Here is a 27,909-nt window from a genome sequence, read left to right as displayed (position 1 = left end):
CAGGCATGGGTGGAAGAGAAGAATTTTTCCCCGGAAAATACAAAACCTTAAAATATGTTCTGTGTTTGATCACATTTAAGGTCACTTTGTTAGCTTACCAACATAAAAATACATAACATGGTTATCAATTTTGATATAGTAAATGAAAATGAGAGCTTTAAAATATAATACCCACAAATGTGTTTTACATTAATGCACCTTCCATATTATGATGTGATACATATAACGAGGACCTTTCATATTATGCTTTAAGACAACCAGCTTCTTAAATTTGTATCATCTTCTGAGAAGATAGTAAAACCTAAAGGAGAAAACAAATCTGGTAACAAAAGAATGATATTACATCTACAAACGATAAAGTAGAGAACTTTGGGATGTTGTTATTTGCAATTTTCAGTAATATTTAGTGATTTTCTCTCAATCACTCAGCAATTATTTATTAGACACTTAAAGTATCATAGGCCTAAGGGATCAAAGATAATGTTATGGCTCTTTGGGAATTTACAATTATGTGGGGAAAAATTTCTGGATTAGAAACATAGGAAAGAGTTAAATAAACTTCCGTTTTTTTAAAAGATTTTATTTATTTATTTATTTGTCAGAGAGAGAGAGCACAAGCAGGGCGAGCAGTAGGCAGAGGGAGAAGCAGAGGGAGAAGCAGGCTCCCCGCTGAACAAGGAAACTGATGCAGGACTCAATCCCATGACCCGGGATCATGACCTGAGCTGAGAGCAGACGCTTAACCAACTGAGCCACCCAGGCATCCCTAAATAAACTTTCTTAAAGATGGCATACTATTGGGGCACCTGGGTGGCTCAGTCAGTTAAGAATCTGCCTTGACTCAGGTCATGATCCCAGGGTCCTGGAATGGAGCCTTGCGTCCAGCCCCATGTCGGGCTCCCTGCTCGGTGGGGAGCCTGCTTCTCCCTCTCCCTCTGCCGTTCCCCCTGCTTGTGCTCTCTCACTCTCTCTCTGTCAAATAAATAAATAAAATCTTAAAAAAAAAAAAAAAGAAGATGGCATACTATCTTGAAATTTAAAGAAGGATTTTTTTCCCTGGTGTTTGTTTGTATTTCCTATCTTACACGGAAATCTTATTCATCATAGCAGTACTGGGAAATATATATTTTATTTCTAACCATGGCAGGGAGTTTTTCTGGTCAGAATAATTTTCAGCATTCAAATATGTCCATATTCTAGAAATTGATCTCAAGGTTGGGGCACACATTTTTAGTTCATTGACTACCTTTTTAGACCAAAGAATTTGTGTTCAATTTTTTCATGGTATATATTCAGGGTGTATGGTATATAAATTACCAGCCCTGTTGCCACAAAACAGCAAATATTTATAAATTCTAAACCTATTCTAGGCTAAAAAAATATATTAAAATATTTTGAATTCATAAAGAACTGTTATCTAATAAGAAAAAGTACATTTTCATATTGTTCTTCATAAATAATGAGGAATTAGTTCTAACCTCTTTCTGTAACTCAAACTGTAGACTTACTCACTCTTCTTTCTGTGTGGGATCTTTCACACAATTAAGTTAGTAAATTCATTTTTATCTGTATTGAGGAAAAAGGATATAGTAGGCAAGTTGGAGAGTGGGAAGGACACTGAACTGAAATTTAAAAATGAGATGTATGGTCCTAGCTTTGCCATTAACGAACTAAGTGACCAAGGATAAATCCCTTTATTTCCTAGATTTTGATTTGCTCATCTGAAACCTGATGGGATTGATGGAGATGTCAGCTAGAATATTCAGCTGTTCTATGTGTGTCTTCCCCACATCAATCATTCTCTTAAGTTAATTTGAAGGGTAGTGATATCCTTTAAATTCTGGTGTTAAAGGTCAATAAACAAACAATGAAGAAAACTTTTCTTCTTCCTGATATGAAAATTGCAGTGCTTCCAAGAAGTCTGAAATTCATCTTGCTCTTATATTTAAAAAGGTGCTATAGTGCTTACTCCGGGATTACAGAAAATTTAATTATCTCTGTTGTGACTTTTATTGTTTCTATTAGAAGTTTCAAAATAATGTTAAAGGGATAAAGGCAATATGTAAATATTTTATCCACATATATCATTAAAAATTTTACAAAATCCAACATACATTATGGACTATTTAAAGTCTGATTTAAACTTAAATTTTCAGGGGCGACTGGGTGGCTCAGTTGGTTAAGTGGCTGCCCAGGTCATGATCTCAGGGTCCTGGGATCGAGCCCCTGCATTAGGGCTCCCTATTCTGTGGGGAGTCTGCTTCTCCCTCTCCCTCTGCCCCTCCCCCCTGCTCGTTCTCCCTCTCTCTCTCTCAAATAAATAAATAAAATCTTTAAAAAAAAAAACTTAAATTTTCAGAAATGAGGTAAATGAATAACTCAAGACAAAGTTGTGGGCTTTGAATTGTTCTAACAAGTGATTTAATCATGAAAAAAAACAAAATTACCTCAAACCTGAAGAAAAGTGAAACTATATTTCGCCCTATGAAAGACATTGTTAAGAGAATGAAAAGTCAGGCCACAGACTGGGAGAAAATATTGTGAAACACATATCTGATAAAGGACTAGTATCCAGAATAACAAGGAACACTTAAAACTCAACATTAAGAAAACAAATAGCCAAATTAATAACTGTGCAAAAAAGCTGAGCAAACGCCTCATCAAAGAAGATCATCAGATGGCAAATAAGCATGTATATAAAAAGATACTCAACATCATTTGTCATTAGGGAATTGAAAATTAAAACAATGACATACTGCTACACACCCATCAGAATGGCTAAAATCCAAAATACTGACAATGCCAAATGCTGACAGAAATGTGGAGCAACAGGAACTCTTATTCATTGCCAGTGGGAATGCAAAATGGTACAGCCACTTTGGAAGACAGATTGGAAGTTTCTTACAAAGCTACACATACTCTTACCATATGATCCAGCAATTGCACTCCGAGATGTTTCCCCAAAGGAGTTGAAATCATGTTGACACAGAAACCTACACAAGAATGTTTATTCATAATTGCCAAATAATGGAAGCAACGAAGGTGTCTTCAATAGGTGAATGGATACATAAACTGTGGTACATCCATACAATGGAACACTATTCAGCAGTAAAAAGAAATGAGCTATCAACAGCAATCAGACAACAAAAAGAAATAAAAGGCATTCAAATTGGCAAAGAAGAAGTCAAACTCTCTCTTTGCAGATGACATGGTACTTTATGTGGAAAACCCAAAAGACTCCACCCCCAAATTACTAGAACTCATACAGCAATTCAGTAATGTGGCAGGATACAAAATCAATGCACAGAAATCAGTTGCTTTCTTATACACTAACAATGTAACTGTAAAAAGAGCAATTAGAGAATCGATTCCATTTACAATAGCACAAAAACCATAAGATACCTTGGAATAAACCTAACCAAAGAGGTAAAGGATCAATATTCCAGGAACTACAGAACACTTACAAAAGAAATTGAAGAAGACACAAAAAGATGGAAAAACATTCCATGCTCATGGATCGGAAGAATAAACATTGTTAAAACATCTATGGTGCCAAGAGCAATCTATACCTTCAATGCCATCCCGATCAAAATTCCAATGACATTTTTCAAAGTGCTGGAACAAACAATCCTAAAATTTGTATGGAATCAGAAAAGACCCCGAATCGCCAAGGAAATGTTGAAAAAGAAAACCAAAGCTGGGGGCATCATGTTGCCTGGTTTCAAGGTATATTACAAAGCTGTGATCACCAAGACAGCATGGTACTGGCACAAAAACAGACACATAGACCAATGGAACACAATAGAGAGTCTAGATAGGGACCTTCAACTCTATGGTCAACTAATCTTCAACAAAGCAGGAAAAACTATGCAATGGAAAAAAGACAGTCTCTTCAATAAATGGTGCTGGGAAAATTGGACAGCTATATACAGAAGAATGAAACTTGACCATTCTCTTACACCATACACAAAGATAAACTCAAAATGGATGAAAGACCTCAATGTGAGACAGGAATCCATCAGAATTCTAGAGGAGAACATAGGCAATAACCTCTTCGACATCGGCCACAGCAACTTCTTTCAAGACATGTCCCCAAAGACAAGGTAACAAATGCAAAAATGAACTTTGGGACTTAATCAAGATAAAAAGCTTCTGCACAGCAAAGGAAACAGTCAACAAAACAAAGAGGCAACCCACAGAATGGGAGAAGATTTTTGCAAATGACACTACAAAGGGCTGATATCTAAGATCTATAAAGAACTTCTCAAACTCAACACCCAAAAAACAAATAATCAAGTCAAAAAATGGGCAGAAGACACGAACAGACACTTCTCCAAAGAAGACGGACAAGTGGCTAACAGACACATGAAAAAATGTTCACCATCATTAGCCATCAGGGAAATTCAAATCAAAACCACATTGAGATACCACCTTACACCAGTTAGAATGGCAAAAATTGCAAAGCAAGAAACAACAAATGTTGGAGAGATTGTGGAGAAAAGGAACCCTCTTACACTGTTGGTGGGAATGAAAGTTGGTACAGCCACTTTGGAAAACAGTGTGGAGGTTCCTCAAAAATTTAAAAATAGAGCTACCCTATGACTAAGCAATTGCACTACTGGCTATTTACCCCAAAGACACAGATGTAGTGAAAAGAAGGGCCACATGCACCCCAATGTTCATAGTGGCAATGTCCACAATAGCCAAACTGTGGAAAGAGCCGAGATGCCCTTCAACCAATGAATGGATAAAGAAGATGTGGTCCATATATACAATGGAATATTACTCAGCCATCAGAAAGGGTGAATACCCAACTTTTGCATCAACATGGATGGAATTGGAGGAGATTATGCTACGTGAAATAAGTCAAGCAGAGAAAGTCAATTATCATATGGTTTCACTTATTTGTGGAACGTAAGGAATAGCATGGAGGACATCAGGAGAAGGAAGGGAAAAATGAAGGGGGAGAAATCAGAGGGGGACATGAACCATGAGAAACTATGGACTCCGGGAAACAAAATGAGGGTTCTAGAGGGGAGGGGCGTGGGGGGATGGGTTAGCCCAGTGATGGGTATCAAGGAGGGCATGTATTGCATGGAGCACTGGGTGTTATACGCAAACAATGAATCATGGAACACTACTTCAAAAACTAATGATGTACTGTATGGTGACTAACATAACATAATAAAATAAGAAAAAAGAAAAAAGAAAAAAAGAAACGAGCTATCAAGCCATGAAAAAACATGGAGGAACATTAAATGTATATTGCTAAGAAGCCAATATGAAAAGGCTACGGGGGTGCCTGGGTGGCTCAGTCCGTTAAGCGTCTGCCTTCGGCTCAGGTCATGACCCCAGGGTCCTGGGATCCAGCCCCGCATCAGGCTCCCTGCTCAGCAAGAAGCCTGCTTCTCCCTCTCCCACTCCCCCTGCTTGTATTCCCTCTGTCACTATCTCTCTATGTCAAATAAATAAATCAAATCTTTAAAAAAAAAAAAAAAAAGGCGACATACTGCATGATTCCAACTATATGACATTCTGGAAGAAGCAAAACCATGGAGACAGTAAAAACATCAATGATTGCCAAGAGCTCCAGAGGGGAAGTAGAGGAGTAATGAATGGGTGGAACGCAAGGGATTTTCAGGGCAGTGACACTAGCCTGAAGTATACTGCTCTAGACTGTGACTGTGGATCCGTGACATTATGCATTTGTTGAAACCCACAGAACTGTACAACACAGAGTGAATGCTAATGTAAACTATAGGCTTCAGTTACTAATAATGTATGATACTGGTTCATCAATTCTCACAAATGTACCACACTAACGCAAGATGTGAATAATAGGGGAGACTAGGTAGGCAAGATATATGGAACTCCCTGTGCTTTCTGCTCAATTTTTCTGTAAGCTTAAGAACTACTCTAAAAAAATAAAGTCTATTAATTAAAAAAAAAGAAACTACTTCTAAAGAAAAGCAAAACTATTTTAGTTACTATAAATAATGGTCCACATCTTTCTCTCCCACCTGTTGCCTATATTGATTTTAACACTCTTTGACTGATAATTCATTTCTCATTTATTTTAATGGATATCATTCCAAAGCTCATGAATTGGCTTAGAATAATATTTCTCTATTAAGATTTCTCTTTATTATAAGAATTGATTTTAGACTATAACTTTTTAAGATTTATAAACTCAAAAGAAATGAATGAATCATTCATTCTCATATGTAAGGATAGATTTTTCCCCCAAAGACAAGAGAAATATGAAAAGAACATATTATTAAAATAAGGAATTAACAGAAAACCAGAAAATAATTTGCTTGTTAGAAAACAAAGATTATCTTTATTATAGAATCAGAAATCTTATTTATTTTATAATGAAGTAACTAAAAATTTTCCTAAACCAATGTTAGAGAAACCCATTAATGCAAAACTGGTCCATGTATATCACAGATGGATTCTGTCAGACTAAACCAGTTACAATAACTTCTACAAATGTGCCATGGATTATTTACCATACCCAAATACTGTTTTGTGAAATAATAGGTATATATATATTTTTAAAACCCAAAGCAAACAAAAAACAACACAAAGAAAACAAAACACACGCACACTTGTTTCCACTATTTTAGCTTGTTAGGTATTTGCTGTATAATATGGAGCAGGAGATCTCAGCCTACTTTCCCCACCATGATGCACGTGACAGGTGATGTTCACAGGAAAAGACACATCTCCATCGCATGTTCCAGTTTTAAAGGATGCATTCCACAGTTGTGGAGAAGCAAAGTGTGAAAAACATTTGCAATCTCTGCAACTATGGTGTGTCAGTGACGGTTGCTCAGAAGAGCTGTATTAACAGGTTTTTAACTCCAGTCTTTCCAAACAGGTAGGCACATGACACTGCAACTAAATGCCAAGAGACAGTGTTAGAAAACTTACCCTTCTTTGTATTAATTCCTTCTAAAAGCTAAACAAGTTGCAAACATGAGTATTTTTAGCTATTATTAGTACATAGGTTGGGTCTCGCCTCACCGCCTCTGTTGCAAAACCTTGGTGGAGCCCTCCTGACCTAGAGGTTATGCCCAAAAGGTCTGCTGAGTGAAAGTAGCCAAGTTCCGTTTATAATTCTATTTTGTTTGTGATACCAGCATTCTGCTTTCACTCTGAAGAAGAAGAAAAAAACCTGCATAGTGGTAACTGAGGGAAAATCTAATTAAAATTACCATTCACCATCCAGGGAATTGTGAAAGTGCTTCTGAGAGCAATATTTCCTTTCCTACAGCCTCTTGAATTGACCTGTATATTAGCAAATTACTGAATTTTATGTAGACTACATGACACAAAATCCTCAAAATCTGTATTTTGGAAGCATTAGTAATCATGTAGTCCTAATTCTGATCATTGTTACTTTTAAACTATGCAAATCTGTATTAAATATTAATGATCTTAGTCCAAAATAACACTTACGTACAATGTATGTTTAAAACAGAACACAATATCTGATCAACGAAGAGCTGAAAGTTACTATGAATTCCTAGAGATGTAAAGATTATTATTTAGGTGATGAATGCTGAAACATTTTGCATTTGCTAGAGGTAACCTAAAATGTACACCACTCAGATCTTCACTTCATTTGTTGCTCTGCCTAAATGAGGCTTTCTCCAAAAGGCTTCCTCACCCTTCTCTAAAGTAGTTCCTACCATCTTCCCAGCCTCCATCACTCTCTATCCCTTACCCTCTTTAAGCTGTCTCCATAGCGCATGTCACTCTCTGACTTTTTTTTTTACATTTCTGTGTTTATTTTCTGCTTCTCTCCGTAGGATATCATAATCAAACAGGCAATGGCCTGGTCCAACCTCTGCATTCCCAGTACCTGTCACATAGTATATGCTCAGTAAGTATTTGTTATATGAATTTAAATGTTTTTCACAAAATAAATGTCTTTATTCCACAACCTTAGCTTATTTTATTTGTATGATCTCCTCAACAACAGGTGGTTTACTTTAAAAGATAATACCCTATTACCTCAAAACAGATTTATTTGGCCTTCACATGGTCTTGAAAAGAAGATGAACCTGAGGTCCATTAACTAAATCATACTTAAACTTTTTGAAAATTATTTTAATGATGAATTTAAAATTATACCTGAGGACAGTTTTCAAAGAAGGTAATCTGGTTGACAGGAACTCAAGGTTGATGATACCCTCCAAGCCTCATAATGGGTCTATACTCAGTTGTCATTGATTTCCTTAAATCTTTGCACTTGAGCTGGGAATTTTTAATTGACAGAGACAGCCTAATGTCTAATGCTTCCAAAAGAATCTCACTGTCTCCCTCCAGTTTCTCCCACTGTTGCTCCAAGGAGCCCACGGGGCTCCCTGGTTGTTAAGACACACTACAGAGCTTAGCAACATGGTAACATTCCTTAGGGAATTCTGAATTCCAGAACTTCTTCACCTGCCGTTCTTCTCAGAGCTTCACTTACTCGCAGCTTGACAAAACCACATGGCAGCAGTGATGTTTTTCTCAGTTTCAGACATATAACAGTGTCGAACTGAATGCAAGAGAAAGAGAAAGAAGAAAGAGAAAAGAGGGCAATTTCAGTCATTTGATACTTTTGCCCATAATTCTGCTCGAAGAAACATACCGTGCAGATGTAATCAAATGTAATCAGACTTAGATCACCCAAAACCTATGAGGAGAAAGTATGAGTGATTTTAAAGACATCTCAGTCATCCTGCTTGGTAGTCAGGATGTCCGTGATGATGGCTCGTTCAAGAGCCTTGAAATAAAATTGAAATGTTAATCAAAAGTCATAAAGAAACATTAAGTAATACAATTAAAATCATAAAATTTCCTGTGAAAAGTGAAGGTGGAATCATATGTAGTAATTCCATATTTGCACACACACACACACACATATACACACATGTTGCTTCCAGCTATCAGGATTAGATATACTGGGACTTCCCTATATTTTTCTTTTCAGACCATATATAATTTTTAATTTCTGAATTACAATCTCTGAAATCAATGTAGATAATTTCTAAAGGACAAATACTAATTGAAACAATGCAAGGATAGAGCCTAATTTAGTCTGTTTTCTTGACTGGCACCAAGAATTAAAGGCTGAACATCTCCTCATGCCTATAACCCATTCAGGACTTATGCCACACTATTTAACTGTGGAGGACTGATGGAGGACTTAAAGGATTTTCTAAGGTAATTTTGACACTCTGAGATTTTCATTCTACACTATGTATCAGTTAGGCATTTGCTTTACACAGCAAGTCACAGAGACTTATTTCTCCCTCACATGAGAGAGTCCAATAGTCCAGGGTTGGTATGGAAGCTCCATAGTATCATTATGGGTTTAGGCTTGTTTCACGTTTTAGGTCCATCTTCCTTAACGTGGCTTCCCTCCTTGAAGTTAACTCTTATCCAAGATGGTTCCTAAAGTTCCAGTCACCCAAATGGCTGCTCTATTTCCAGACATCAAATGCATAGTTCAGGCAGAAACAAAAGGAAGCGGGGAGGTAAGCGTAGACAACGACACGCGGTGGCTATGTGCTTCCTCCATAAAAGCCTTCTCATGAGTCCCAGACAAAAATCTAGATACATTGATCACTTCCAGTTACAAGGAGAAGAGAGAAAATGTGGCTTCTTCACAGGGCACACTGCCACTGATTTCTAAAATAGGGGCTCAGTTATTAACAAAAGAGGGAGATAAAGTATATTGGGTTGTAAACAGCAGTCTCTACCACATATCCTGACATTCATACCTAACCCCTGTGGAAGCAGTGTTTATGCTCTGTGTGGTTGCACCTTTCATTAGGGAGAGCCAAGGGTCCATCACAGGGAGACATAGCCCTGGCTATGGAACTCTGGGTTTATTATATTCCCTTTATGAAGACCTTTGGGACCTTTCTTGTCTCATTATTGGGAAAAATGATACAACTGGTTTGTTTGGGCACAGTTTGCAGTAATTCTGTCAGAACCAAGGGACAAGAGGTTGCTCCGCTGCCCTGCGCGGGGCACACATGTATCTCTGTTGCCGTGGTAACAAACAGACCACCAGTCTAAGACACTCTATTGTTTTCAGCAAAGACAGAAAATAGTTGGAGAGATTTCTTGGAATTTGTGCATGAATTTTTGAATGGTGATTAGTGATTTTAAAAACACTGTCTGGGGCACCTGGGTGGCTCAGTCGGTTAAGCATCTGACTCTTGATTTCGGTTCAGGTCATGATCTCAGGGTCGTGGGATCAAGCCGCACACTGGGCTCTGTGCTCAGGACAGAGTCTGTCTGTCCCCCTCCCTCTGCTCCTCCCCCTACTCATGATCTCGTTCTCTCTCAAATGAATAAGTAAATAAAACCTTTAAAAACAACAGCAACAACACTGTCTGTGGTCATCATAAGCAGGCAACCCCCCCAGGTTATTCATTGTCTGCAGATATTTTTAGTATTGTTATGGACCGAATTGTGTCCCCCTAAATTCAATGTTGAAGCCCTAATCTGCAATGTGACTATATTTGGAGCTAGGACCTTTAAGGAGGTAATTAAGACTAAATGAGGTCCATGGAACACTACATCAAAAACTAAAGATGTAATGTATGGTGATTAACACAACATAATAATAAAAAAAAAATGGCAAAAAAAAAAAAAAGGGAATTCTGACACATGCTACAACACGGATGGACCCTGAGGACATTGTCCTCAGTGAAATAAATCAGTTACAAAAGGAAAAAAAAGACTAAATGAGGTCATGAGGGTGAATCCAAATCTGATAGGGCTGGTATCCTTATAGGAAGAGGAAGAGACACCAGAACTCTCTCTTTCTCTCCGTGCACACATAGAAGAAAGGCCATGTGAGGACACAGCAGAGGTGTCTGTCTACTAGCCAGGAAGAGAGGCTCTACCAAAAACCATCTTTTCCAGAACCTTGACCTTGGACTTCCAGCCTCCAGAATTGTGAAAAAATGAACTTCTGTTGTTTAAACCACCCTATCTGTGGTATTCTGTTATGGCGGTCCTAGCAGATGAATACAAGTGTGAATATGCAGGACACTTTGTTAGGTCTGTTTTCTCCATATATAAGCAGTGTAGCCACTTCTTGGAGCTGTGAACCGCTTAGACCTATTCATCTTTATCCTCATTTTGCATTTTCTATAAAAATGCCACTAGTGTGTGCTTAACATATAAGAAGGTAATGTAAATAATCTATGAAAGGCAAAAATGCTAATTTTCAATAATGCAAGAATAAAAGCTTATTTTATCTGGTGTCTTGCCCACCCTATACTTTGTTCTGTCAATTTTGGAAACACATGATTCAGTCCTAAATTTGCAACAATTTTTAATATTATCTGCAATCACAGAAAATAGTACTTTGCGATCACCAGAGTATAACAAAAGCATTGATGTTAAGTGTAGTAGAAAGAATTCAAGTTAGCCTGCACATTCCCTACTCCCTGTATATAGCCTGTGTAATCCCCGTCCCTTGATTGTGGGCACACCTGTCAATGTGATGGATGTCACTCTTGTGATTAGGTTACATACTATGGCAAAGATGAAGAGATTTCGCAGATATAATTAAAATCCTTCATCAGGGGGCGCCTGGGTGGCTCAGTCGTTTAGCGTCTGCCTTCGGCTCAGGTCATGATCCTAGGGTCCTGGGATCGAGCCCCGCATCGGGCTCCCTGATCAGCGGGGAAGCCTGCTTCTCCCTCTCACACTCCCCCTGCTTGTGTTCCCTCTCTCACTGTGTCTCTCTCTGTCAAATAAATAAAATCTTAAAAAAAAAAAAAAAAAAAAAAATCCTTCATCAGAATTGCTGTGAGTTCATCAAAAGGAGATTGTTTGGGGGTGGGTGTGACCTAATCTTTAAAGGAAGATTTAGGCCTTCCCTAAGATCAGACAAGCTTCCCTGCTAGCCTTAAAAAAACAAGCTATCATGAGTTCTACAGCTGCAAGGAAATGAATCTGCCAACAATCCTGAGAGCCTGGGAAAGGACCTCAAGCCGCAGATAAGACCCCAAACTCAGCTGGTACCTTGACTGCAGCCTTAGGAGACCCTGTTCTGAGGACCCAGCTAAAGTTAAGCCATGCCTACACTCCTGACCCCTGGAAACTGTGAGGTAACAACTTCGTGTTGTTTTAAGTTGCTAGGTTTAGGGCACCTGGGTGGTTCAGTCATTAAGCATCTGCCTTCTGCTCAGGTCATGATTCCAGGGTCCTGGGATCGAGCCCCGCATCGGGCTCCCTGATCAGCGGGAAGCCTGCTTCTCCCTCTCCCGTTCCCCTGCTATGTTCCGTCTCTCGCTTGTGTCTCTCTCTCTGTCAAATAAATAAATAAATCTTTAAAAAAAAAAAGTTGCTAGGTTTGTAGTAATTTACTAGGTGGCAGTAGAAAATTAATACAATAAAATGTTACTTATGAAGACTATTCATACTCATACTCAAATATAAAAACAATATTTGTTTCACATATCAGATTTTGATCTCTTCAAGTGAGGCAGGTTGTGAAGTTGGTTCACAGGATTGGGTCATAAAATGTATCCATGTGTTCTCAGGGGGATGTTACAGTTATGGGGTGCGTGCGTGTCCTTGGGCAGCAAGCCAAGCAGGCTGAAATTCAGCTGGCCTGCCCTGACTGGGTACTGATTGTTGGTTGGTATCAGTGCCACACTAGTTGTCGGATATTTTGAATATCATCTCTCATTATAGGACAACCTCTGTCTTCTCAACTTTGAGAAATTTTCTAAAATTGCCCAAACAAGCCAGTTCCTTGAAGGGAGAAGTGATTATTGCCTAAACTTGACATTTGAAATGCCTCAGGTGGGAGCTCATCAGGAGAGCACGGATGTATAGTGAGAAGACAGGGCACGAGTTAGGCTTGTGCAACACTTCACGGGGCTTTCAGAGGTTCGTGAGCATCCCAAAACCCATGTCAAAACCTGTCACAATGCCAGGACCTGTCAGTTTTAACACACTACTGATACTATTAGTAATGCAAGCAGGAGGCTGGGTGTTCTTAAACCCGTCTGATAGAAGAGAATCTTAGCAGGAAGCCCAGCCCAGCCCAGCCCACGGAATTAAACTTTTGAGAGAGTGAGAGGTGACTGTCTAAAGAGGGGTTAAGCAGCCTTTTCTTTTGACTGTTTTTGCCAAGATCCGTATGTGAATGTGAGCGAATGTGAGTGTGCGTGTGTGCGTGCGTAGTGGATGAGCAGGGAGAAGAGGCAAGTGTCCGCCATGATCACTTTGCTCTTGTGACCCTGCACGTATTTTGTGTGTGCTATTTCGCTCTCAAGGACATTTTGAAAATAAGTCATTTTTATTGGAGAACATCACTGGGCAGAATGTGAGTGTGATGAAAAAGTTTTACAGAGAGAAACGATGGGAAGAACTCAGGCTTCTGTCTCCTCAGTATCAGTCGTGCTCATTGCTCCCTCTCCCTCACTCTCGGCTTTTATTCTCACTGTAGCTGAGCCCTCTGTGTTGCTGCATTTTAGTTTTGCTCTTACTTTTCAGCTAATAGTGTTATTTTAATAAATGTGTCACTCCACATGCTGCATATCATTCATTCTTTCCAGAATCTTCTCTGAGAATCTATGTGCCAGACAGTGTGCAAGGTGCTGGGTGCACAGTTGTAAACAAAACAAAACAAAACAAACCCTGATGGCTCCTTTCTTCAGAAAGCTCAAACACAGACTCAAACACATAAACCTATATCATCTCCCAGCTTGTCCATCAAATACTAACTGTCCTAAATGCATGTCCATAGAGGAATTAAAATTTGTCCATCCTTGGGACACCTGGGTGGCTCGGTCGGTTAAGCGTCTGCCTTCGGCTTAGATCATGATCCCAGGGTCTTGGGATCAAGTCCCACATCAGGCTCCTTGCTCAGCAGGGAGCCTGCTTCTCCCTCTGCCTGATGCTCCCCCCTGCTTGTACTCACGTGCTCTCTCTCACTCTCTCTGGTAAATAAATAAATAAAATCTTAAAAAAAAAAAAAAAAAAAGATGATTTGTCCATCCAGGTCAATTCTGGGAAAGATGGTGGAGGAGTATCCTAAGTTCTCCTTGTCACGTAGATACTCCTAGATAACACTCACATCAGTGTAAATAACCCAGAAAACAACCTGAGGTGTGGAGAGACTCTCCACAGCTAAATGTAGAGAAGAGGCCATATTCAAGACAGTGGGAAGGTCAGAGACATGGCAGGGAGCCACACTGACCAGCGAGACTGTCCGTGGGAGGGAGGGACACCATGGGTGCAGGGGGGAGAGAGGAGCAGGCCTCACAGTAGGCACCCCAGGCATGGGGACCCACACTGGGAAGACAAATCCTCATAATATTTGGCTTTGAAACCACAGGGGCTTAACTTCCCAAGTTTTTACAATCAGTGGAGCTTAACACTTGGAACTTTAAAATTCATCAGGCTCAGCCAGAGGCTGATAAGAAATTGAGTCCCCACCCTTAAAGGGACAGCACAACATCCCTGCTGAGATACAGCATCGAAGTAGCAGTTTGAAAAATACCTGGGGTATAAGGGAGGGAGATTTTTCACTAATCTCAGAAAGTGTGCTGGAAAGGTAGGGATCTTTGGGAGACTTCTCCAAGAACAAAAGAACTGCTGAGCACCATTTCCCTCAGCCCTGCCTACCAGCCCAGATACACAGACACCTGCAGAAACCAGTGCAGGGCAAACACTCTCTACCTAACTTGCTAACAGTGTGCCCCCTCCAACCCCACTCCCACATTCTCCTGCAGACCCAACCCTCCAACCTGGTGTGGATAGAAGTTCTCCAGAGTGTCTACAAGTCTCCTCCCACATCAGACCAGCACAAACCTTGCTAACACCATGCACCCTGCCTTTGGGTTCTCCCATGGACTCCCCAACATGCCCTTGGCAGGGGTCCATCCAAAGTGGCACCACAAACATGGCAGCCCCTGATGGGGCCAACACCACTCCAAAACGACTCTTGCCCTCAGGAGAGGGGAAAACCACACACATAGGTCTGACTGCAACCCCAGCAGGGGGCTAGGGGCAGACATCTGGTCTGACTCCAAGTTTCTCAGGGGACAGCACAGGGGAAAGAGCCCTGCATTTTGCTGTTACTGCATCTCTAGCAAACACCTGGTTTGACCCAATTCAAGCACAAGGTGGCCCCAGATTGGCCCATTAACAGGACCAAACCCTGCCCACAATAGGCAAAGAAAGCCATTGCAGACAAATGGACTAAAGGCAAATGTGGCTCAGGCACAACAGTAGGGTGCACACAACATACATTGGAGACACCCCTGAAATGATGCGTTCTAGTAACAGAGGACATTGCACTGCAGGGCACTACAGGATTTCTTCGTAAGGCCACTATTTAGCAGGAGATGTTGCCGACTTTCCTAAAATAAAGAAACAGACACACAGAGTTTGACAAAATGAGGAGACAGAGAAACATGTCCCAAATGAAAGAACAGGACAAAATTACAGCAAAAAAGCTAAATGAAATGGAGATGAGTGATATGCCTGATAAAGAATTTAAAGTAATGGTCATGAGAAAAGAGTGGAGGACCTCAGTCAGACCCCCAACAAAGAGATAGACAACATAAAAAAGAACCAATCAATGATGAAAAACTTAATAACTGAAATTAAAAATATACTAGAGGGAAGGGCACCTGGGCAGTGCAGTCCGTTAAGTGTCCAACTCTTGGTTTTGGCTCAGGACATGCTCTCGGGGTTGCAAAACTGTACCCTGTGCCAGACTCCAGGCTCTGTGCTCGGTGTGGAGTCTGCTTGAGTTTCTCTCTCCCTCCCCCTGCTCTCTCTCTCTCTCAAAATAATAAATAAATCATTAAAAAAATACACTAGAGGGAATAAATAGTAGACTAGAGGAAGCAGAATGGATTAGTGACCTAGAGGACAGAGTAATGGATAGCACCCAACATAGGAGCACCCAAATACATAAAGTAGCTAATAACAAACACAAAGGAGGGGCACCTGGGTGACTCAGTTGGTTTCCACTTAGGTCATGATCTCAAGGTTGTGAGATCGAGCCCCACATCCGGCTCTGTGCTCAGCAGGGAGTCTGCTTGGAATTCTTCCTCCCTCTGTCCCTCCCCCTGCTTTTGCCCTCTCTCTCTCAATTAATTAATTAAAATAAATTTAAAGAAAACATAAAGGAAGTAATCAATAGTAATACAATAAGAGTAAGGGACTTTAACACCCCACTTACATCAACAGATAGATCATCCAAACAGAAAATCAACAAGGAAATAGTGGCTTTGAATGACATATTGGACCAGATGGATTTAGCAGATATATTCAGAAAATTCCATCCTAAAACAGCACAATACACATTCTTTTCAAGTGCACATGGAACATTCTCCAGATTAGATCACATGTTAGGCCACAAAACAAGTCTCAACAAATTCAAAAAGACTGAAGCCATGCTATGCATCTTTTCCAACAACAACACTATAAAACTAGAAATCAACCACAAGAAAAAATCTGGAAAGAACACAAATATATGGAGGTTAAATAACATGCTACTAAACAATGAATGGGTCAACCAAAAAATCAAAGAGGAAATAAAAAATTCATGGAGACAAATGAAAATGAAAACCCAACAGTCCAAAATGGGATACAGCAAAGGCTGTTCTAAGAGGGAAGTTTATAGTAACACAGGCCTACTTCAAGAAGCAAGAAAAATCTCAAATAAACAACCTGACCTTACACCCAAAGGAGCTAGAAAAAGAAGAACAAACAAAACCCAAAACCAGTAGAAGGAAGGAAATAGTAAAGATTAGAGCAGAAATAAATGAAATAGAAACTAAAAAAAACAATAGAACAAATCAATGAAACCAGGAGCTGGTTCTTTTATAAGATCAACAAAATTGATAAAACTTTAGAAAGATTCATAAAAAAGAGAGAGAGAGGACTCAAATAAACAAAATTAAAAGTGAAAGGTGACAAATAACACCTGACATCACAGAAATACAAAGGATCATAAGAAAATTTTATAAAACATTATATGCCAACAAATTGGACAACCTAAAAGAAATGGACAAATTCCTAGAAACATATAAACTACCAAAACCAAATCAGGAAGAAAAAGAAAATTTGAACAGACTGATTGCTAGCAATGAAATTGAATCATTAATCAAAAATTTTCCAACAAGCAAAAGTCTAGGATCAGATGGCTTCACAAGTGAATTCTACCAAGTATTTAAAGAAGAGTTAATACCTACTCTTCTTAAACTCTTCCAAAAAATACAAGAGGAAGGAAAAACAAAACTGGATGTATCAAAATTCCAGATTTCAAGATATACTACAAAGCTGTAGTAATGAAAACAGTATGGTACTGGCACAAAAAACGACATGTAGGTCGACAGAACAGAATGGAAAACCCAGAAAGGAACCCATGATTAATCTTCAATGAAGAAGAAAAGAATATCCAATGGAAAAAAGACAGTCTCTTAAACAAATGGTGTTGGGAAAACTGGATGGTAAGATACAAAAGAATGAAATTGGACCACTTTCTTAGACCATACACAAAAATAAATTCAAATGGATTAAGGACCTAAATGTGAGACCTGAAACTATGAAAATCCTAGAGAGCACAGAAAGTAATTTCTCTAACACTGGTGATAGCAATATTTTTCTGGATATGTCTCCTGAGGCAAGGGAAATAAAAGCAAAAATAAACTATTGAAACTCCATCAAGATAAAAAGATTCTGCACAGCAAAAAACACCATCAACAAAACTAAAGGCAACCTAATGAATGGGAGAAGATATTTGCAAGTGACATATATGACAAAGGGTTAGTATCCAAAATATATAAAGAACTTATACAACTCAACACACAAAAAAACAAATAATACAATTTAAAAATGGGCAGAAGGCATGAATAGACAAGAGGACATACAGGTAGCCATCAGACACATGAAAAGATGCTCCACATCGCTCATCATCAGGGAAATACAAATCAAAACTACAATGAGATATCACCTCCCACCTGTCAGAATGGCTAAAATTAACAACACAAGAAACAAGTGTTGGTGAGGATGCAGAGAAAAAGGAATGCTTGTACACTGCTGGTGGAAATGCAAGCTGGTGCAGCCACTTTGGAAGAGAGTATGGAGTTTCCTCATATTTCCAAAAAGTTAAAAATAGAATACCATATGATTCAATAATTCCACTCCTGGGTATTTATCTAAGGAATACAAAAACACTAATTCCAAAAGATATGTGCACCCCTATGTTTATTGCAGCATTATTTACAATAGCTAAATTATGGAAGCAGCCCAATGTTCATTGATAGATGAATGGATAAAGAAGAAGTAGTATATATACCATATATATGTATATGTAAGTGGTATATACTGCAACAACGTGGGTGAGTGTAGAGGCTATAATCTTAAGTGAAATAAGTCATAGAAAGTCAAATACCATATGATTTCACTATATGTGGAATTTAAGAAACAAAACAAATGAAGAAAGAAAAAAAAGAGACAAATGGATTCTTAACTATACTAACTATAGAGCACAAACAGGTGGTTACCAGAGGGGAGATGGGTAGGGGGATGGGTGAATTAGGTGAAGGGGGTTAAGAGCACACTTATCACGATGAGCACTGGGTGTTGTATAGAAGTGTTGAATCACTATATTGTACACCTGAAACTAATATAACACTGTATGCTAACTATAGTGGAGTTAAAATTTTTTTTAAAGTTTGTCCATCAAATATTAACTGTCCTAAATGCAATGTGATATCTTACATTGTTGGATCCTTGAGCACAATAAAAGGCCTAGAATGCATCTTCTTTGGGGATTACTCCACTCTTGGTTTTTCCCTCCTATGCTTAACTGTCTACTGGATACTTCCACTTAAATGTCTCATAGGCACCAGAAAAGATGGTTCCCACTCAGCCAAATAATAATAGCATAGTAATAGCATGTATGAAATGCTTATTTTCAAGTCAGAGTCAGTGTTGTATTGAGTACTTTATATGGATTATCTTACTTAATTTTTACAACTCTTTGAAGTAGATATTATTCTTATTATATATTGTTATTCTCATAGGATATAAACTGAGGCTTGAATGTTCTCAAGATCATGTGGTCATGCTGTCAAGAGTCCAACCCAAGTCTGTTTGAGACAGGACCTATGTGTAACCACCCCTGCCTGCCTGACACAGTTAATGATTACCTCTAAAGCTATTTAAAGCCCTGTGCTCTATGATTAACTGGGAAATGTGATACAGACACTTAGAAATGCATTCTAACATTCTAATTCTGTTCTAAAGTTTTTTTTCAGTTTTTTTTTCTATTTTTTTATTATGTTAATCGCCATACATTACATCATTAGTTTTTGATGTAGTGTTCCATGATTCATTGTTTGCGTATAACACCCAGTGCTCTCCATTCAGTACGTGCCCTCCTTAATACCCATCACCGGGCTAACCCACCCCCCCACCACCTTCCCCTATAGAACCCTCAGTTTGTTTCTCAGAGTCCATAGTCTCTCATGGTTCGTCTCCCCCTCCGATCTCCCCCCCTTCATTTTTCCCTTCCTGCTATCTTCTGTTCTAAAGTTTTTAACATGTAATATCTTTACGGAAGCCCTTTGCACCAGGCTTAAACACTTGAAATGTAGCTAGTGCTCTAAGCATAAAATATATATGGAATCTTGAAGACTTACTACCAAAAAAAATAATTTTTAGTATTCATTATGCTTTTAAATGATAACATTTTGAATATATCAGTTTCAATAAAATGCTATAAATATGAATTTCAACCATTTCTCTTTATTTTTTTTAATATGGCTACCAGAAAATTTAAAATTACATGTGTGGTTCACACTACAGTTCTATTGGACAGCATTGCTCCTGAAGACCAGGCATTGTGCCTCTTTCACCTTGCCTCAGTTGCAAAAACATTCTGCTTCTTACATGAATTCTCTTTGGCAGGTACTGACCCATCATATTTCCAAATTGAACATGGATAGTCCTTCTTACTGATATCAGACTTCAAGCTGGTCTTTGGAGCATAAAGAGATTATTTGGTAACTGTTACAATAGGTCTTTATGATGCTGCAGGTTTGCTAAAGGCTTTCTCAATTTTCTAGGAAAAGAAGCTGAGCTAGAGATCAAGGAGGCATGCCAGCCGCCAAGTGTTCAATTCAGTATTACCTAAATCACTAGGTTTCTGCATCGAAGAAAGGAAAGCTGGAAAGTCACAACATACCTCTAGATTGGCTGATATCTAGTGATTTGGAGACAGCCTGGATATTGCAGGAAAAGTAAATTTTTACTTAGTTTTCTTTATCTTCTTAAAGGTAATTACAAACTAGCACTCTTGTTTATTGGATAAATTAGGGAGCCACTTATGTTCAAAACTTCTTTTTTGGTTGGTAAAGTTGGGATGGTAGATTACTATTTTGTTATGAGCTTACATGCTTGTAATTCTCATAACTTTACCATAGTTTTCCGTTGAGATTAACTAAATAGTGAACGTTAGCTTCTAAAGTTTTCATTATTTTAATAATTCTTATTCATTTTTATTTTTGAATAATTGTAGATATACAGAAAAATTACAAAGATAGCACATAATGTTTCTATATACCCTTTAACCGGTTACTCCTAATCTTCCATTACTATTGGTACATTTGTTAAAACTGAGGAACCAACATTAGTACATTACTATCAACTGAACTTCAGACTTCATTCAGATTTCAACAGTTTTCCCACTAACATCCTCTTGTTCTGTTTCAATATTCAATCCAAGATGCCACATTACACTTAGGACAAGCTGGGATATGACTTGTCCAAGGTAGAGATTACAGATTTTTAACACAGCTTTACTGAAGTATGATCGATATACCAAAAAATTGTATGTATTTAATGTATATAATCTGATGAGTTTGGCCATATGGAAACAACCATAAAACCACTATCATGATCAAAGTAATACACTTACCCATCATCTCCAAAAGTTTCTTCATTCCATTTTTGTTGTTGCTGTTCCTGTTATGCTAAGAACATTTAACATGAGATCTACACTTTTAACAGATTTTTATAAACAATATAGTAGTATTGTTAACTAAAGGCACCATGTTGTACAGAAGTTCTCTAGAACTTATTCATCTTTCACGACTGAAATTTTATACCTATTAACAATTCCCCCCTTATTCTTCCCTGCAGCCCTTGGCAACACCATTCCACTCAGTTTCTGTGAGCTTGATTCTTTTTTTTTTTTTTTAAGATTTTATTTATTTATTTGACAGAGAGAGAGATAGCGAGAGCAGGAACACAAGCAGGGGGAGTGGAAGAGGGAGAAGCAGGCTTCCTGCCGAGCAGGGAGCCCGATGCGGGACTCAATCCCAGGACCCTGGGATCATGACCTGAGCCAAAGACAGACGCTTAACGACTGAGCCACCCAGGCGCCCTGTGAGTTTGATTCTTTAAGAGACCTCATATAGTGGAATCATGCAGTATTTGTCCTTCTGTGTTTGGCTTCTTTCATTTAGTATCATGTCCTCCAGTTTCACCCAATATAATATATTATATATATTGTTCCATATATAATAGGATATCCTTTCTTAAGACTGAATAATATTCCATTGTATGTAAATACCACATCACATTTTATTTATCCATATACCCATCAATGAACATAGAGGTGGTTTTCGTGTCTTGACTACTGTGAATAAAGCTGTTTTAAAAATAGATGATCCCTGGGTACCCGGGTGGCTCAGTCAGTTAAGCGTCTGACTCTTGGTTTTGGCTCAGGTCATGATCTCAAGGTTGTGAGACAGCTCCCTATCTTACACCACTCACAAAAATTAACTCGAAATGGATCAAAGACTTAAACATAAGACCTGATACCATAAAATTCTAGAAGATAATACAGGGAAGAAACTCCTCAACATTGGTGTTAGCAATGATTTTCTGGATATGACAACAAAAACAAAGGCCACAAAAGCAAAACTAGACAAATGAGACTACATTAAGCTAAAAAGCTTCTGCACAGTAAAGGAAACCATCAAAAAATTAAAAGAAAAAATTAAAAGTTACAGAATGGGAGAATATATTTGCAAATCATATGTCTAATAATGGATTCATGTCCATCTTTTCACACGTTTTGTTTTGATTTTTTTGTTTGTTTTAGGTTTCAAGAGCAAAGATGGTAACCGTAAACTCGTGTCTGATTTTATGGCCTAAAAGATTAATCTGGACCTATTGATAACTCAGGTATTTCACACAGAACAAATTTAGGAAGGAATTGACTTGCATCATTCAGGAAAGAGGTGTGTGTTAATATAATACATTTTATCTTTTTAAAAGATTTATTTATTTTAGAGAGAGAGAGAGCATGTGAGTGCGGGGAGGGTCACAGGGAGAAAATCTTCAAGCGGACTCCCCACTGAATGGGAAGGCTGATGCAGAGCTCAATCTCATGACCCATGAGATCATGACCTGAGCCAAAACCAAGAGTCAGATGCTTAAATGACTGAGCCACCCAGGTGTCCCTTAATACATTTTTTTTAAATTTTTATTATATTTATTTATTTTAGAAACAGAGCACGAGCAGAAGGGGCAGAGGGAGAGAATCTGAAGCAGACTCCACAATGAGCATGGAGCCCAACAGGGGGCTCGATCTCATGACCCTGACATCAGGACTTGAGCTGAAACCGAGGCTTCACCGACTGTGCCACCCAGACGCCCCAATACATTTCATTTTTTAAAAAGAAGAGGAAGGGGCTTCATTTGAACTGAAATTGAAATAACAGTATATATCAGTGTTATTTTCTTACATGACCTCTATTCCTATATTTCTAACCTATGGATACTTTATTCCTAAATTATCACCATAGTTAGTTTTTATTTTATTATCAGTTTATACCTGGATAAAGTAGTTTTCTATTTCCTCTAGATTTATGTCTTTCTAATACAGAATGTTCAAATTAGGGGGTCCAAGCCTAATAAATCTTCAGGCAAAAATATTTGCATTTTCCCATTTGCCCCATAAAATTATATAAGCAATGATTAGATATTCTAATTAATACTGTAATCACTCACTTCTTTAGTGCCTTGAGATGTTCCCTTTACATTGTTTCTCTTATCATCTAGGAAAAAGGGGAAGGGTGTAATTAAGTCTAGAAGGCAGAAAAGTCTTCATTTCCAGGCATATCTTCCTGAACCATAGCTCCAGGGATTTTTAAACTGCATTCACACTTGAGGACACCTGTTTTGAAAATTTCCATGGTTGATTTGATGTGCCTTCACAAATCTTTGAGTGACAAGTGCTGGGGAAAGAGAAGACCCAAAGAATAGGAGTCAGTACCCATTTTAGGCTTTAGAAGGTAGGGACTACTAATTTTGCAATTATTGTAACAGTCTTATCGGCAAAAGAAAAAAAAGTTTTGTAATAATAAGACATGACAAGTCCATCTACCTTGAGATTCTTCTGCTTTCTCTGCTGCTGGTTGCACTGACTGAGGGCAGGCCCATGTGCAATGCGGGCAGACAAGCAGATGGTAGCATACAGATCTAGCTGTGGAATGTGAAGATTTATGTGGTACTCACATCCAGGCCACAGGCCACCCATCCCGGAATTGAGGTGACTCCTAGGAATAGCATGGTCAAGTGAGGCCAGAGTTTTCCTCAGGAAGAAACTTTGGTTTGCTCCAGCATACAAATAATGATCACCTGCGTGTGTTGGGGTGTGGGGGTGTATGTATATGTATATGGCATGTGTATATATGACACATAGAAATACAAATACGATATTTTACAAATACTGTGAAGAAATGAAAAGAGTAAGGTGATTAAGAATAATAAATGTTGGGTCTATAATTTATAAGTGTCTAAAAAATGATCATAATCTGGGGGTGCTTGATAGGATTGTGTAATGGATAAAGTAAAAGCTCTCTGGATTCAGGACACTTGGATTCAACTCCTGGGTTCAAATCCCAGTACTTCATCACTTACTATCTTATGGGCTATTTTCCTAACCTCCCTGAATCTGTTTCCCCATCTGTAAAACAAGAATACTATTTACTGCATTGGGTCATTAACTGAGATTAGATATAGAACTAATCTATGTAAAGGCATCTACAGGGATGCCTGGGTGACTCAGTCAGTTAAGCGTCTGCCAGAGTCCCACATCGGGCTCCCTGCTCAGCGGGGAGTCTGCTTCTCCCTCTCCCTCTGCCTGCCACTCCCCCTGCTTGTGCTCTCTCTATCAAATAAAAATAGGATAAATAAAATAAAATAAAAAGCACCTACAAAGAGTCCTGGAAAATAGTACAGCCTTACTTTGTTCATATCTTAATGCAGTGCTAATGAAATGTTGTTCTGGAACCTTATGTACTATTTGTCTCCATTTTTATAACACAGTGGCAAAGTTACATTTCCATTTTCAAAACCTTAATGACAAGGAGTATGAAGTCTTTCAAGAAAACTATCCTGGATTTTTTAATTGCCATGGCATTGCCAATTACAATTAATTTTTTTAACTCCTCATTGAAACCAAATCTGAACTATTCTCAACAGGATTCAAGATAACCTATCACTCCTAGATCATTAGCCCCATCCGGATTATACAAACTTTCTACTCACCCAGAGCCCATGTTTAGTCATACCCATCAGTGCCAGATTTACCACATCCTAAAATTCTTCCTAACCACTGGCAGCCTCAGATCCCAGTATAGTTTCTTCACACTTGGCCACCCCTAGATTCTTTTTCCCTGTGTGCTCTCTCTAACTGGTGTTTGCCTCTGAAAAATAGCATCTTTTAATTCAGTTTACCTAAATGAAGGGATCTATTGCATTATTTCATGCTATTGATACCTATATTGGAATGAAATTATACATTTCTTTATAGCATCCAGAAAATAACTTGATAAAAATGAAAATTTGCAAATGGATGAAAGATGGAAAAAAGAAATACATCTCACAGAATAAGCATGTTCTATGTAGTTTCCAATCTGATCTATGTCTTAAGAATAAAGTTCTTTCAAGTTATTAAAGGAGAATTCTAAAATCAGGAGATGCATAATTACTAATATGCAACCAGTAAGTTTTCAGGTATACCACACTGCAAGATACACAATTATAAAATAATTATTCATTAATTCAACAAACACTTACTGGGCATCTGTTGTACCGACTCTGCACAGAGTCATTCCTATTCCTTAGCACATCCTTGGATTAAAAGCAGGTAGTTTTGTACAGAAGATTTCCTAGGTGCTTCCTAGGTGCTAATTTATGCAGCAGAGAGGTGGTAAAACACAGTGATTAAAAGCATGGGCTTTGGAGTCAAGCAAACTTGGGTTTTGTCCCGCTTCCAGCACTAGCTATGTGATTTGGAATCTGACTACTTCACTGCTGAGGCTTTAGTGTCCTTTACTGTTAGTTGAAGATAACAAAACCACCAGCCTCAGAAATTTTTTAGGCTTCTATGTGATAATGCACAGTATCTGGAACATGGCGAACATGCTATCAATATTTTTTAAAAAAATATAAGAGTCTTTATAAATAAATAAATAAATAAATAAATAAATAAATAAATAAATAAAAATGTAAGAGTCGTTTTTATCACTGAAGTGCCTGAGCAGTAGTTTTTATCACTTGTTGGGAGGGGCTGGGGAGGAGGACAGGACTGGAGCTCTGCAGTCCCAGCTACCCCCTACCTGTCCCCCCACCTGTCCCAGCTACCTCCACCCATTTCAGATAGCTTAAAGATCTCACAAGTGGCTTTGTTCCAGGATTCTGAACTTTCCATCTCTCCCCAACACAATTATCTGTGAAGGAAATCATCTCTTCATCCCATACCTCCATTAAAACAACACTCAAGAAATCCAGCTCCATACACCACCCACACTCCAACAAGATGCTAAGCTACAAATTACACATGTCATTTTTAAGTAACCTATTGAGATGTATGTCACAAAATTTCATTGAAATTGGCCTACCTCTCAAAAACTAACTCACAAAGGGTCACTATTTGCCTTGGGAAGAGAGGGGGACTTGCATGCTCCCCAATTGACTTGAGTGAAGATTAAGCCGAAAGGGATGTGTGTGTGGGGGGGTGTAGAGTACAGATGCTAAAGTTGCAGCCAGGCCTGGGCTGATCACCATTGTTCAAGGACAATTCCAGGCATTGGCCAGACCCCCAGGAAATTTAGGAGGAGATAAAGGTGTCCAATATAGAAGGTTATATCCAAGCAAATAAATCACAGAATGGCTATAAAGATCCAAAATAACACCCAATATTTAGACTACAGATGTTCACAGCAGTGTTGATTTTTATAGAAAAACCTGGAAACTATATAACTGAAATGTAAGAGGATGGATTAAATATTTGTAGGTAAAGCTATAGAATAATATACAATAACATGGAAAATAGTAATTATTATTAAATGAAAAGAGCATATACAACAGAGAATGGCAGAGAGCTTGTCATTTTTTAAAAATATTTGTGCAACCCAGATTGCCTCAAATTCCCTAAATTTCAGGGCCACCAATCAAAATAATAATCGCTGCAATTTCTGTTCCATTAGATGGTCAAGAAGTCTAGATTTATTTTGTCAGTTTCCTTTCCATCTGGGGGTCACCAGGTAATTCTAAAACTATTTCACAAATGGTTCCTGATTGTTCCTTGTCACTTTAGCTAGCCCTTCCCCTCACCCCAGAGTGCTGCTCAGGGCTCCCCTCCAGATCGCAGCCGGGAGCCCTCCCAGTACTCTCTGGCCCCGAGTGTAATACAGAGCCTCCTAGTACTAACTAAAACGTGATCACTATCACACTTTCTATGGACCAGCTTCTCTTCTAAGCACTTTATATTTATTCTTCACTAAGCCTAAGAGGATGGTATTGTTATTTACATTGTTTTACAGATGAGAACACCGAAGCAGCAAAGATTTATGTCACTTTGTCACACAACTAGAAAATATCTACATCAGAATGCACACCTGGGTATTCTGGCTCAAAGGCTCTGCTCTTATCTAAGAAGCTAGCATGTCTTCACTAATTCCCTAGTGCACAGCCACCAGGTGGTGACACTCAACAAAATACGACTGACGAGTGGGGAAGAACAGGAGAGAGTTGATTGAGGAAAACATAAAACTGAATTTGGCATTTCATGGCTCCTTGATGACCAGCACAATCCTTACTCTATGGCCTCATGATATGTCCCAGCGCCTCACCCACATCTCCCCATCCCTACGCACGCACGCATATGCACACACACACAGCAGAGGGCGCTGTGCTGTGTTTCCCGTATCCTCAGTCCCGGTCCTACCAGCCTTCTGTGGGGCCAGACAGACAGTGGCTCTCCTACGGATACTTCAGATTCACACACTCTGGACATAAGAATTATCTGAAAGAACAATCTTTCTCTGCCTCTTTCAGCTTTTAGTGGCTGCAGCTATTCCTTAACTTGTACTTATGAGACTATTTGTCATTGGATTTAGGACCTTCCTGAATAATCCAGGATGAAATTATGAGATCCTTAACTTAATTATACCTGTAAAGATCCTTTTCCCAGGGGCGCCTGGGTGGCTCAGTCATTAAGCGTCTGCCTTCGGCCCAGGTCATGATCCCAGGGTCCTGGGATCGAGCCCCGCGCCGGCTCCCTGCTCGACAGGAAGCCTGCTTCCTCCCCCCTCCCCCTGCTTGTGTTCCTGCTCTCGCTGTCTCTCTCTCTTTCAAACAAATAAATGAAGTCTTTAAAAAAAAAAAAAAAAAGACCCTTTTCCCAAAAAAAGGTCACATTCACAGGTTCCCAGGGATTAGGATAAGGACATATCGTTTGGGGGGCTACCACTGAACCCAGTACAAGGTGAATATAGGGCCATGGGTCTTTTAAACAAGATACTGTGGCAAGGGAATCAGTGCTTGTGTGTGCGT

At 38.8% G+C, this 27,909-nt stretch overlaps 1 protein-coding gene across 1 annotated transcript in view; it reads right to left on the bottom strand.

The window, feature by feature from the left end:
* CUNH4orf17 (chromosome unknown C4orf17 homolog) overlaps positions 1–27,909 on the bottom strand; it is a 335,194-nt gene that overhangs the window by 23,774 nt on the left and 283,511 nt on the right. The window lies entirely within an intron of this gene.

Source organism: Phoca vitulina, unplaced genomic scaffold (genome assembly GCF_004348235.1).
Source record: "Phoca vitulina isolate PV1807 unplaced genomic scaffold, GSC_HSeal_1.0 scaffold3, whole genome shotgun sequence".
NCBI lineage: Eukaryota > Metazoa > Chordata > Mammalia > Carnivora > Phocidae > Phoca > Phoca vitulina.
The sequence above is the reverse complement of the archived record's forward strand: the minus strand, read 5'-3'. Positions and strand labels throughout refer to the sequence as shown.